Source organism: Maniola jurtina, chromosome 22 (genome assembly GCF_905333055.1).
Source record: "Maniola jurtina chromosome 22, ilManJurt1.1, whole genome shotgun sequence".
NCBI lineage: Eukaryota > Metazoa > Arthropoda > Insecta > Lepidoptera > Nymphalidae > Maniola > Maniola jurtina.
In genome coordinates, this window is record NC_060050.1 from 2403552 (window position 1) to 2413564 (window position 10013).

Below are 10013 nucleotides of genomic sequence, written 5' to 3' on the forward strand. Positions count from 1 at the left end.
CAGCAATGGTTCTAGAGGGTGAATGTGGGGTCTTGTAATTGTTGAGATGTCGTCGGACCTCTGCCTCTTTGAGTCTAGTAGGGATAAGTGATACGTCAGTGTCGGGTTTATCCGGGTGTCCCGTTGCTTTACAATTGATGTTTTTATAAAATAGGTAGGTATATTTGTGGACATTAATTATTTGGTCTCTTCAAAACACAGTGAACAATCCCGAAAGTAATCTGTTTCTATTCTTAGCTTCTAGAAGTTGCTGGTCTATTGGATACCTACATGAACCACGTAGGCAGAAAGAGTACTTCAATTAATCAATCAGCCTGTTTACGTCCACTCCTGGATATCGGCCTTCTTAAGAGCGCGCCACCACTCACGATCCTCCGCCTTACTCATCCACCTTCTTCCCGCTATCTTCTTAAGATCGTCAATCCAGCGGGAGAAAGAGTACCTAGGCTATGCAAAAAAACCTTGAAAAAAAAATATCTACCTTGTTTCAACTTTTTTTTAAATATTAATTTTGTAGTAACCAGAGATTACTTCCTACAAACTACCTCTTTATAATACCTATGTATTAGTAAGTATAATAGGTATGATTTGCAATGTTTTTTTTAAAGAATTTGGTCACAAAACTGTAACAGATTTAGGATAATCCAATGCCATACAAGTGGAGTATCACCCTCCCATAAATATGTATGTCGGTGACGACGGGTCGACTGAGTGTCATCCACTGAGTTGGCGTACCGTGAAGACAGATGGCGTTGATCAAGGACTCTTGTTCGTGAGGGGACTAGTTATTTTCGTGTACCTATAGTATCTACTTTATTAATATGTATGCTTATATTTTGGTAGAAAAGGTCCAATGAAAACGAGAAAAAGTACTTATTATGGAGAGATGGGCGAGATATAATACATTGTGATCCGCGATTGTGACCTTCATATTTCATAGCGATTTTTATTTTAAACCATACGAGTATCTAAAATATTATGTCGATGACTCTTGACGATTTTGGTTTCTATTTACATATTTTGATTAAGTAATTCCAAAAACAAAGTCAATTCTAAAGGTGTAAACAGTCGTCATTTCCAACTTATTTAATTTCTGGAATGGTCACGTTACTAAAGGTTACTACAAATAATTAATATTGTTAAACAAAACCTAAATTAATACCTACGTAGGTAGGTACAACAAAACCTGTACACGCTTAATTTCACGAAGTTCGCATTGCAAAAATAAAAGCGGCATACGATACCGCTTAAAACAAGGCACTCTCCTGAATTTTTTATAATTTAATTGCTAATTTGCTTTTCCCCGTACCTATCCTATTCCCGGATGATTTTATTTTTTTCGTCCCATTGTAGGTATTGATATGAATAACCAAAGATAAACAATCCTTTAGAAATGCGATCTACCAATCTTGTGAATAATTATTATTTTGCGCAGTATTTTTTGCGTTTGGAAAAATTTATAACTTGTCAGATTAGTTTATATCAAACTGGCTTCAGTAAAATACAAGATATATACATAGAACTTGCATTTTTGATCTTCAATTTGCTATGTTTAACTAATTCTTGCATTGTAAATAAATACAACTATAGAAACAAAATTATTTATTACACACCAAACTTAACAAGTGTAAATTAAAAATTTATAACACCCCCGACAAGTGAAGGTTACAGTGACTAGAAAAGAGCTGATAACTTTTAAACGGCTGAACCGATTTTCTTGGATTATAGCTAAGAACACTCGCGATCAAGCCACCTTTCTAACAAAAAAAACTAATTTGAAATCGGTTCATTAGTTTAGGAGCTACGATGCCACAGACAGATACACAGATACACACATACAGAGATGCACACGTCAAACTTATAACACCCCTCTTTTTGGGTCGGGGGTTAAAAAACGACTAAACTAAAACTTCAATGAGTTAAATTGATATCACTAAAAGTAGTGCCATACGTTTTACAATACCTCTACCTTAACTACCTGATGAGCCTTTAAGAATCCCGTGGGAACTCATTAACTTTCCGGGATAAAAGTGGCCTATGTTCGTGTCCGGGATGTAAGCTAACTCTGTGCCAAAAATCAAAATTGGTTAAACTGTTGGACCTGGAAAAGCTAACAGACAGACAGACACACTTTCGCATTTATAGTATTAGTATGGATCAGCGGCAAAGGATAATACTAGATTTAGATTTGTTTTTATTCTAATTTTTGTATATATATTTAAACTGAATCAGCTACATAATATTACAATCGTAATGATACAATTTGTTTGCGACTTTGGCCGCTAGAGACTGTGTATCTAAAAATATTGTATATCATCTGTGCCATTGTTAAAATTTCTGGATTATCCCCGCTTTTACCTGATGAATTATTATTGTTTTTTTCTCTCTTCTCCTTCCGTAGTTACGAGTACGAACCTGCTCTAATTATTTCCTCTCAGGTAAACAAAGGGACTTTACAATTTTGTTCGGTTCGTCTTGTCGCTTTCATGTTTTAAATATGCCGCTTTTAATGTCGGCGGGATTGATTTTGTTTTTGGTTATTTCATTTCATTTCATTTATTTATTGCAAGATTGTAAGTAAAAAAGGTGTTACATAAATTTTAAGTAGGCACGTATCACAATCTGCCATGACATGGCGTGCAAAATTTATTATCTTTACATACATTTTCAATAAGTACATAAAAAATCATTTTTAATCAATAGAAAATTTAACATTTCAATATATAAATTAGCAAAAGAAGTTACAGTCATATTCAAAGAAAATTAAACATTAATATTTACAGTTTGCTAATGTGTCCTTATCTTTAATTTTCGGAATAGAACTTTATTAGGGATTTCTCTACATCCATATTTTTGAGAAAGCATTCAAATATTTTTTATCGATTTACGAAACCTAAATATTAATAATTATAATTAATAATATTACCATACGACTGTCCAAAAAAAAAAAGTGTCTCCAACGTTTTCAGTGTTGATGTATAAATGTAAAGTGTAAAGTTTTTTATTCCACCATAACTTTAATGCCTGAACAGATTTCGATGCTTGGGATATCCTAACAATTCTTATATCATACCGAGTCAGGTACACTGGCTAGGTATAATTTTTTCTGAAAATAAAATAATACGAATTCTAAATGCTAAAAATTGCGATGTATCTACGTTTTACACGCATCGGGTCCTTTAATCCCCAAAACTCATTACTTTAAAGCAACACGAGTAACAGTGTGACGTATGCAAATATGACCAAATCTGCATACACGTCGGGCCATTACAGTATTATACACGCACGTGACCGCTGACGTTTCGCGCGGATTACATTTATTTTCAATATCTGTATTCGCGGGCCATGACTCTTGACAAAAAAAATTACAAAAATAAATAAAAACTGACTTCAATAACCACCAAAATAAAACAAACTCCGAAAAATGTCACTATAGAACTACATTAACTCTTGTATACACAATATATTCGATAATAAATTAAATTATTTTTTACTTTTTAGTGTTGGGTTCCTGAAGTCGGTTTTTATTTCGCAATTTTTTTTTGGCCCCACTGTATGCTATGCTATACTTGGTAAAAAAACCTACTGTTTACACATCAGTCACACACATCAGTCCCTTAATCCCAAAATAAACGAGCTAATACGGAAGTATGAAACCACACATTTTGTCGCAGATAAAGGATCAGGGTGTGCGTATAGACCTCAGGCTGAAAATCGGCGCGCGTTATATCAAATTTTGTTGTTTTTCAGTCACCTGTCCGCATCGCTTATCAACGTGCTGCTTATGAAAGTAAGTCATGGCCCAGCGATCTAAAAGTGATATTCTCGTGGCCCGCAAGTAACATTTTATTTTCAATATCTTTAGTCTGTGCATCCAATTCGTGCTTTGTCCTGTAGATTGTTTAGGGATTATGCATATTGACTGATAGATAAATTGAATAAGATGTTGATAAGTGATCGCAATGGAAACGCATTCGTTCAATTCGTTCCAGTTTCAGAATTTGTTTCGGATTCCTACTTAATTTTTGATTTTTTAAATTGATTGACGATGATAATATACTTAGTTTTGCCGAGTGAAGCCGGAGGCAGTTGCTAGTGCTGGTAAAAGTCACAGTTATCTTAGGATGCTTGGATAATTAATTTAACCAGTAGACATAATCAACAAAAGAGCTTCAAATCTTAATCGATATAACTCATTAATCTTCGTTTCAAAGGATTTATAACTCTTTGATGTAACAAATGGTTAGATAAACTTCGTTTTCTGTTCAATGAGCTAATAATATTATCTTGTACCAGGTATCTACTCGTAATTTGATAAATTATAAAATATTAAATTTCGAGCTTCGTCCGCGTGAACTGCACAAATTGCAAACCCCTATTTTACCCCCTAGGGGTTGAATTTTCAAAAATCCTTTCTAAGCGGATGTCTACTTTATAATATAATAGCTATCTACATGTTAAATAGCCCGACCGTACCAACCGAAAAATGAGAGTTATCTATCTATCTGGACGTTGATATTATGTCAGTCAGTTTATAATATGTTACTGTCTATCGAGTAAACTTAGAAGGATGGAGGGATGGAAAAGTTTTTTTTCATAAGATTTCTTTTTTTTACTAAAATGATTTTTCAGAAAATAAAGAAACATCAATCAAGCACTATAGCCACTGGTCAACGCATTTATGTTATTTTATTTCTTAGTGTTTCCTCATACGGAAGCTACCCCTCAATAATTCTTGTTAGGGCCCAATAGTAACAAAGATTCCTACAACGGGATATTTGTGGGAAATCCACTTATGCGCTTATACAGGCTGATGTTTCTAAAGCTTTTACATCTTTATAATATAATCGAAGAAATTACTCACAATTTATGATGCTGAAATATTACAATATGATAGATGCGTCTGCATGGATTTACGTTCCTTGATATTTGGTAGGGACGTAGGGTATTTTTCCGGGGTAATAAGTATAAGTCACTTTCCAGGTCTTAAAAATGTCAAAATGGTGCTGCATCCATCCCGCAGCAGCCGTTAGGTTCCCCCGGATAAAAATTATCTTATGTAACTCTCCATGCATATCCATGCAAAAAAAACTCGTGCGGTTTTTAGGGTTCCATAACTGAAGAGTGCCAATGGGATCCTATTGCTAAGCCTACGCCATCTGTCCGTCTGTCTGTCAGCGGGCTGTATCTCGTGAACCATAACAGGTAGAGTTTAAATTTCAAAATGGCTGCTACAAAAAAAATCTAAAAAAAAATCAAAAATGTTATTTCTTGTATAATGGTACGGAACTTCTTCAGTGCAAGCACTCATTCCTGCTTGAAATAAAGTTTTGATTTATTTGCCTATTTGGAATCATCAATTGAATCTACCATTGGGACGATTTGGAGCACCCTGTATCCAATAATTCCTATGAATGTTGCATGACGTTTCTCGCGTTGATATTATTTACCGCCCCCCGCACATAAACCTGTCTCGAATGAAGACAAACTGCCTCGGACATCTTGTGTGTAGTGTCCTCTGTTTTTTGCTTGACCCCCCGTTACGGTGCAGTGGGCCCGCATATCACTTACAAATGACCACGGCTGGAGTTATTTTCGTATGACGTTATGAAAAAAAGCGGCCAAGTGCGAGTCAGACTCGCACACCGAGGGTTCCGTACTCGGGTATTGTACATACATTTTGTACGATAAATCAAAAACTTATTACTTATGCATAAAAATAAATAAAAATCTGTTTCAGAATGTACAGGTAAAGTCCTTTCATATGATACCCCAATAAAAATCTTACTTTGAAAATAAAAAATGCTAATTACTATTTATTCATGAACACATTTTGATTTTTTCTTGTGATGTAACCACAAATTCACGGTTTTCAGATTTTTCCTTTACTTGTGCTATAAGATCTACCTACCTGCCAAATTTCATGATTCTAGGATAAGGGGATACTTCCCGTTATCCTAGAATCATATAGGTTTTACCATACCATATAGGTTTTACCGTACCATATAGGTTTTATTGACAGACAGGACAGACAGACAGATGTTAATCATTCAGATTCTACTTTTACTCGTACTATACGTATTATGTACCTACTTAGGTAGGTATGTACATATTATATCAACTATCTTACACATTATTAAAGAATCACTTACTTCGTAAACCTTGTTTGCCATAAATACAGTATTATACCATAATCATACTTACATAATATAGATGGTAATGAAATTTGCGGCAAATATTATTCACCCCACCACCACTAATCCGAGTTTTCCCCACGAAGCGGGTAAATGCAACTATTTCGGGCAAATTGAAGTAAAAGAGAGCTTTAATCGAATCTGTGGGGATGTAATCGAATATTACGATACACTTAGTTTTTTTTTTGCGTCATTGTAGTCTTTTTTATTCATAATATAATAGCAGAGATCTAGGAGCGAAGTGGTGAAAGGTTGTGGGTTCGAAATAAAGTAAATTTTTTTTGGTAGGTATCTTTAGACGCATTTTTTAACAATTAGATTTTTTTTAATAAAAATCAAACAGGCAATCAACAATCAAACAAACGAGCAGGCGAGTCATCTGATGTTAAGTGATTACCGCCGCCCATGAAAATTTTCAGCACCTGAGGAACCGCCGCGCGATGCGATTCAGATTCATTATAAAACCGGACCCTGGTAGCCACCAACTAGACCCTGGTTGGTATTGCTACGCGTAAATGTCACACATACCTAAGCGTACAAACTTGTCTACATTTTTTTAAATATTTTTATGAGGTTTCATAAAAAGAAAAATCACCCATTTATTTAAATTAATTCCGTTAAAAGTTTTTAATAAAACTTTGATGGCAGATACGGATGACTATTTCGGAAACCTTCGTGCAAGTCCCAACAACAACTGGACAAAATTCAATTTAATCGGATGAACACACACAAAACACATAGTTAACAAACAGGCAAACAGACAAATACTATTTTTCACAACAATCAACATTAAAATTGGGTTCATTTCTGTTCCAACTGAAGACATTTCGAACCTCATACTATACTACTTATAACCCTTGACTGCGCAAACAGGCCTTATTTACCCCACGAGCATTCAGAAATAAGCAAAGCATAGAGCGTAACAATAACAAATTCTTAAATCGCAGAAAGGGTACGGATCCAGCCCGCATGAGCGCTCGCATGACAAATTGCCTGTCGCGACTCGCAACGTAATCTTATACCTATTATATTGCCAGGTAATGTATGATTTATGACTCGCAAATAGAAAACCGACTTTCCTGGTTGGTCTCTGATTGTTATGTTATGCGATGCGACTGCGGGAAAAAAGGAAATTTAAATCTAAATTGGCTGCAAAATACACCAGGATGATCGCTTAATTTTTTTACTAATGCTTTAATAACCTATTAATCATATTATTTATTACTGGTGTATATTTGAATATATTTTATTTGAATTGCAGAATTATATTCAATAAAAAGGCTCAACAATTTTCTTACAAAATATTATATTTTGGTTGCCCAATAAATTGAATAAGTGCTTCAATAAAACAAAAATTCAATATCCAATATGTAGCTGTTTTGTATTCAACTGATATCCAACTTGTACGAATAGGTGGCTTACCTTTATTGAAACAATATCACATAATGTTACAATAGGTACTTTTAACATAAATTCCAATACAGTGAATTAAATGACATGTTAAAAATAAAACTAAGAGGGTAAAGAAGTTGGAAATTCATTTTTTATTTCTCGCAAATAAAAATGATACCGCACAAATCGAAGACCCCACATCGGATGTCCAATTAAATCCGTGCAATATTTCCCTAATTAATTAATATTATTCTTCTAAACCGTTCGTTCATATGTCTCCCTCGTGGGGTAAAATAACATGGCATGGGGTAAAAATAGGTCATGCGGGTATGTGGTTTAATCTCTTTAATTAACATGGAAAAAAGGTTCGATTTGTACCCCATGAGCGCACGGCGGGTTAATGACGTGTTTTGGGTAAGGTCTGACGAAATCACAAACACAATCTTTATGATAAATTATTACACTTTTATTTCATATTTAAATTTATTAACTTTTACATTTGTGTCAAATAAATGTTGTTCCTCTTACGTTAGTATATTTTTGAATGTCGTCGTTTTAAAACCACTCTTACAGGTAACCTCTCCACGTTTATTAGCCACTCCCCTTTTTATCTTATCGTTATCGGCCAATCCAAATTGTACAATGAATAAACTTAGTGACTAATATACAAATCATCAAGCTCGTTTCACAAATCATCTAAGTAATAAAGATGTTTTCATCTTATATATTGATTACAAATATTATCCTTTATTATGCTACAATTCATCAACTAAAAACTATAAGAATTTTATATACAGTACGTTTATCGATCAGATGTTGAACAACTTCAGCCAATCAATGACGCCTTCTAATATGATGTTATGATTTGAGTGGCGCCAACTATGTTTTATAGATAATTAATATGGGCCAAGCTTACAGCTCGGCCATCCTGTTTTAAGCGAGTCTCATCGCTTTTAAAAAAAAATTAAAACTTAAGTAACATGTAAACTTCACAACCAAAATGACAAAGACTTAGTTCAACAAAACAAAAAAAAAATTAAGATAGTAATTAATTAAATTAATATTCTTGCTAAATTAACTAGAAGGAATATACAGTTTTATTGATACATTGGTATTGATTATGATTGCAACTTAATTTTAGAGCACTCGCAGCACCCCTTTCCATCCGATATAATTAGAAAATAGCAGATAAACTCAATTCAATTCCAAACTATTTACCCTCGCAACTTTACCTGCCAGTCTACAGTAGCACTCAAATTTAGCCTTTAATCTAAAATTCATTTTTCTGTTCTCTTCCGCTAATATTAAAATAAAAAGATGCAGACACTCTAAATTTATAAATAATTTTTCAAAAATCATAAAGATATCAAAAATTGCGAGACCAGTAGCAACTAAAGGAGGCCTCAATTTAATCAAAGAAGGTAGGTATATGCATAAAGTCCGAAGCATCAATTATAACTCACAAGCCAATATTTTACAGGAACACTCAATAGAGATTTGGGGATGAGCATGTAAAACTAATTACTAAAAACTACTTTAAAGGGTTTCAAGTATCTCAAAATAAATTGTTAAAAGTTCTGTTCCAACTAGACTCTCCTTCCCACTAAAGAATTATATAAGAAAACTGATGAACTATATTATATAAGTCAATTATACAAATTCAAAATATGTCTATTTGTTAGGAAAATACTATTAAAGTCCGTACATACACGCATCACTTTAAAGCTAAATCTCATAAATATGGTACACAAAACGAACATACCTATTATGCTACAATTACATAAAGCTAGGACTAATTATGGTATGTAAACTACCTAGCTCTACTACATAATGTACTTGCCGAAACTCATACTGGAGGAAAAATCTTTTACAAAGTTTAAAGTTTAATCAAACAGTGTCAAACACCATAGATATCTTAGCTAGATGTAGGTATAGTTTGTTAACGAATATAACGTGTTTTGACTTTTTATATTATTGTATAGTCACCATACCTTTAAAGATTATGTTTTCTTCTATATTTATATTTAGAATCGGGAGCGATTCTTAATATGAATATGTGTAAGTGAACTTCTTGTCCTTTTGATAAAATAAACTCTCTAAACTTAAAGTTAATCGCCGCCAGTTCTCGATTTAAATCACAAAACATTTTCATACACTTTCAACGCAATAGTTTTACGCACATATTTTCTTCTTCCCTTCTTATTGGAAAATCGCGGATTCCGAGCCTTGGCGCGTCTCTCTTCTACCGGGATACATATGTGATTGTCCTTATTTCCCTCCAGATCCAAATTTTTAATGACCCTTATCCTAGGGTTCTTTCCCTCCAGATCCAAATTTTTAATGACCCTTATCCTAGGGTCTACCTCCTTCCTCCTATAGGACTTTTTGTCCATAGCCCGTAACCTCGGGGCTTTCCTTCCTTGGGAC